Source organism: Camelus ferus, chromosome 22 (assembly GCF_009834535.1).
Source record: "Camelus ferus isolate YT-003-E chromosome 22, BCGSAC_Cfer_1.0, whole genome shotgun sequence".
Taxonomy (NCBI): domain Eukaryota; kingdom Metazoa; phylum Chordata; class Mammalia; order Artiodactyla; family Camelidae; genus Camelus; species Camelus ferus.
The window spans coordinates 19810098-19814497 of NC_045717.1; positions in this window are offsets into that span (position 1 = coordinate 19810098).

Below are 4400 nucleotides of genomic sequence, written 5' to 3' on the forward strand. Positions count from 1 at the left end.
GGTGTGACTGAGTGTGGGTTTTCATTTTTCAATGGAATTTATGACCCAGAAAGGTCAGCAAACCTTAGCTGACCCTTGACCCGAGGCCTTGCAGGCCTGAATCCTCACCCCAGGGTCTACGCTGTTCATACCCCACCTCACTCACCAGTTTGTTCTCCACTCCTGCTTCACTCCTTCGTCCACTCAGGCTGTGACACAGCTGTTTGAGAAGCCATCGAGGGCAGGCTTTTGCTGGACCTGGGCTGGGAAAGCCAGACATACCTTGGGGCCTTCCAGACTCTGTCTTGGGGCCCTGAGGGCAAGGAATCTGGGAGGTCCTGGGGGTGGGTGGAATTACCCAAAGCCGGATCTTGGACAGAAAGGCTGGAGCTGTGGGCCTCCCAGGAGACAGACAGAGGGGCTGCCATGTCCTAGTATGTTCTTGAGTCTTACAGAGGCAGGAGATCTTGGGATGAAACCTGAGATTTAGGGTTGAAAGGAGGTGACCTATCCTCCAGTTTGTAGAGTCTGGTATGGGTCCTTTGAAGTCGTATGGGGGCTAGGAGGGCATGCCAAGCCCACCTGCAGCCCCTGTGGGGACCAGTGTTTGGATGCTTGGGCCCCTGATTGTTAGAGGTGCCTCCAGAAAATATTTGTAAGTCTCCCTTGATGGGGAACATGCATGAGCCTGGGCCAGCTTAGAACCCCTAGGCAGATCACAGATGGTCTAGTTGTTGGATGTGCCTCTTGAAAAGTTTTCTAAGTCTCCCCCTAAAATGATAGACCAGAGAGGCCCAAGGAGGGCACCCCAGTCTAGCTGCCATCCTGCATGGGGTCCAATCACTGGATGTATCTGCCTCAAACTTTTAAGTTTCCTTCCAAAAGGGGAAGGCAGCAGAGCCAGGCAGGGTAGTCTGGGGCATGTGCCCCAGGGCCATCTCCTGTCCTTCGGGCCCCAACATAGGTGCCCACCAAAATTGCTTCTGAGTTTTCCTCTGGTGGCAGGGATCGGGCTGGGCCAAGCAGTGTGCCCCAGGGATGGCATCTCATGTCCGGTCATCCATGTGCTTTCTGAAAATATATCCAAATCCCGGGCATTGTCCAAGGAGACCCCTGGAGGTGGTCCTGGGTCCTTCCTCCATCCTGCATGGAGCACAATACCGGTGCATTCCTGTAAACCTCTCTAAGGTGTCCTTGGTAGTGGGGACAGGCTAGCCAGAGAGACTCAGGGTGGGCACCCAGGCCAGGCTGTGGTTCTGCACAGGTCCTGGTATTGGATTCATGACACTTGCTTGTGCCTCCTGAAAACATCCGTGTCCTCATCCAAAGGGGAGGCACTGGCCTGGGCTGGACAACTTGGCCCACCCACAGGCTCAGGTGCTGTCAGTCTTGGATCTCAGTTATTGGGACACCTGAAAAGTTTATGTGACTTTCTGTGGAGGCCAGGACCGGCCTGGGCCAGACATGGAGGCCCAAGGGTGTGGCAACCTGGTTGCTGTCTAGAGTGGGTCCCTGTTGGCAGAAGCATCCCCCTCAAACATTTCTAAATCCTGGTCCAGTGTGGACAGGCTCCGGGCCCGCTAGGAAGTTCTGGGTCGGGACCTCGGCATGCCAATGGTTTTGTGTGAGGCTCTGTCTTAGGAAGTGCCTGGCAAAAATGTTTCTAGTTCTCTCTGGTGGTGTGGACAGGACTGGATGGGCCAGCGTGTCCTGGGAAGTGTGACTGTGGCCTGGCTGCCATCCTTTTGTGCCCTGGTCAATGCATTCTTCTACCCTGAGCAGGGGCACCGGCCTAGACTGGCAGAGAGGCTGGGTGAAGTCACCCAGGCCCATGGTGGCCCTCCTTCAGTGCCAGCCTTTAAGATTGCCTCCTATAAAGATTTCTAAGTCCTCCTCACTAGGACAGTGCCGACCCAGGCTGGGTAGGAATGCCCACAGCTTATGTGGGGCCTGGACTGAAGATGTGCCTGGGCCAAGCAGGGAGGGTGCCCCAGGTCCACCCAGTGACCCACTTAAGGCCTAGTCACTGGAGGCACTCCCAAAAATGTTTCTAAGTCCCCTTGAGAAGGCTGGACCAGCTGGGACAGCCGTGGAGGCTGAGGGGGGCACCAGAGGCCCACTATCGTTGTGCTTATGGGCCTCATTTTCAGAGGTGCCCCCTTTGTTGGTGGGGCCAGGAAGTCATCCAGAGGCAGGCACCCAGACAGGACTGTTGGCACTGTGCCTCTCGAGTTTCCCAGTCCCCCTCTGGGTGAGGGCCACTGGCCTGGGCTTAGAGGGCTCCCCAGTGCTACCTGTAGACACCTGGGTGGCCCAGTTGCTAGATCTGCTTCTCCCCTCTATTTTTCTAAATCTCCCCCGGGAGGAGGATTCTGGTCCTAGCCACCGAGGGAAGCCTCAGGGAGGGTGTTCTGGCCCCACCCATGCTCACAGGTGGGCCCTATTCATCACATATGCTTCTGGAAAATGTTTCCAACTCCTCTCTAGCGAGGCAGTGACCAGGCTAGGGACCACCTTCGAGGGTAGCCAGGGCTTGGGGGGGAAGTCCTGTGTGGGGATGGGTCACCAGATGTGCTTCCTGAAAATTTAAGCCCTCTTGGGAGGAAGAGACTAAACTGAGATGGCCTGGGAGGCCCGTGGAGAAGGCTGAGACAGCCTTCTGTGCAGCCTCAGCAGCCACTTGTCCATGTGAGTCTGGGTCATTGGGGGTGCCTCCTGAAAAATGTCTAAGTCCTCCTTGGGGGCTGAGAACAGCACTGGCCACCCAAGGAGTTCTGTGGACGGTGCTCCGGGCCCACCAGGCCACCCTGGGCTGCTGCGGGCCGAGGGTAGGTACATTGTTCGAGTGAGACCCAGAAGAGGTGGCGTGAGGAGGGGTGGGGGCAGTGTCCAGGCCAGTTGTCGGGCGCAGTCTGGTGGCCGCTTTTTATATCACCCTCGGAGCTCCGCTGCAGCGGGCGTGGGATGGACTCCCAACAGCCAAGCCCAAGGACAAGTTCCATCAACCTGGCAGCGCTGCCACACACTCCACCTCCGAACAGGCTTCTCTGATATTGTCACTGCAGTGTAGAGGAGAGTGGCATCTGGGAACTGCCCAGGTGAGCTGACTGCACACGGAGATCCCCTCCACCAGGTGATCAGGGTATGGCGCCCTGTGCTCGGCTGCATTCCCACCTGGTGTCCGGTTGTTGGGAGTGCTTCCTGAGAATCTTTCTAGGTCCCCGTCTTGAGGCCAAGATTGTGCCAGGCACTGCTGCCAGATGTGCGTCCAGAAAATTTTCTCTTCCGAAGAAGGGATAGGGAGGCCCAGAGAAGGCCTCCAATGTCCAACTGCAGTTACACTGGGGCTTGTTTTTGGACACTCCTCCCAAAACTTTATAAGCCTTCCACCAGTGGCAGGGACCAACCCAGGCCAAACAGAGGGGTGCAGAGGTGGGCACCTTGGACCTGGTCAGGGTCCTCAGCAGATGCTTGATCTTCTAAAGTAGCTGCTGGAATTTTTTTTTTTTAAAAAACCCATTGAATTGTAAGCTTTAAAGCAGTCCACTGTATAATATGTGTATTATGTCTCAATAAATCTGTTCAAATAAATAAGTATATTAAGAGTTTCCAGATACATCGTAAATTTGCATAACATTTTATTTCTTTATTTTATAGCAGTAAAAATAAGAATTCGATTGCCTTAGGGATATTCTAGCTGTTTGCATTTCAAAGTTCTCTAGGGAAACACTAAAAAACGGATGTAAATTTCCTTGCAGTGTTAAATGTACACTTAAGAGTTTTATTGAACACACTTCATAGCTTGTGGTTGGTCTGAGAAGAGCCTGCATGCTCAGGATAGGGCTGTGTGTTCAAACTTCCAGCAGAGCCAAGTTCTCTCGAGGCCATGGGATCTTTATCTAAAATAACAAATCTGTGGGAGTAGGGAAGGAATGGGTGGAAGCCTCAACGCTGTAAACGGTGAAGGATGAAAATGGTCAGGTAATTTTTAAGTTTGTAAACAAGGGTCACAGTTTCATGAGTAGGTAGCCTCGAAACATTATCCCAAGACCCTGACTGTTCTAGTTCTAGTCTGGCCCGGCCTGGGTGCTCCTCTTGCTCTGGACTAGGGCGTCCCTCCATTTGGAAACTGGCACTTGAATTCCATGTGCACACTTGTTTCCCGCTTTCAGAAGGTGCTGCAGCTTGCTACCAAGGGTGGAGAACGAATTCTAATTAAATACAAACATCCCCAGCTGGGACAGACTCCGGCCCGCGATACCGGGCCGGAGGTGGGGGGGGGTGGGGGGGTGGGGGGGGGGGGGGGGGGGGGGGGGGGGGGGGGGGTGGGGCCCGGGGCGGGGGCGGAGCCTTGAGAGCTGCCCAATCAGGGACGCTGCTGCGGAAGGTGGGTGGGGCGACGCTCCGTAAACGGCGTTGGC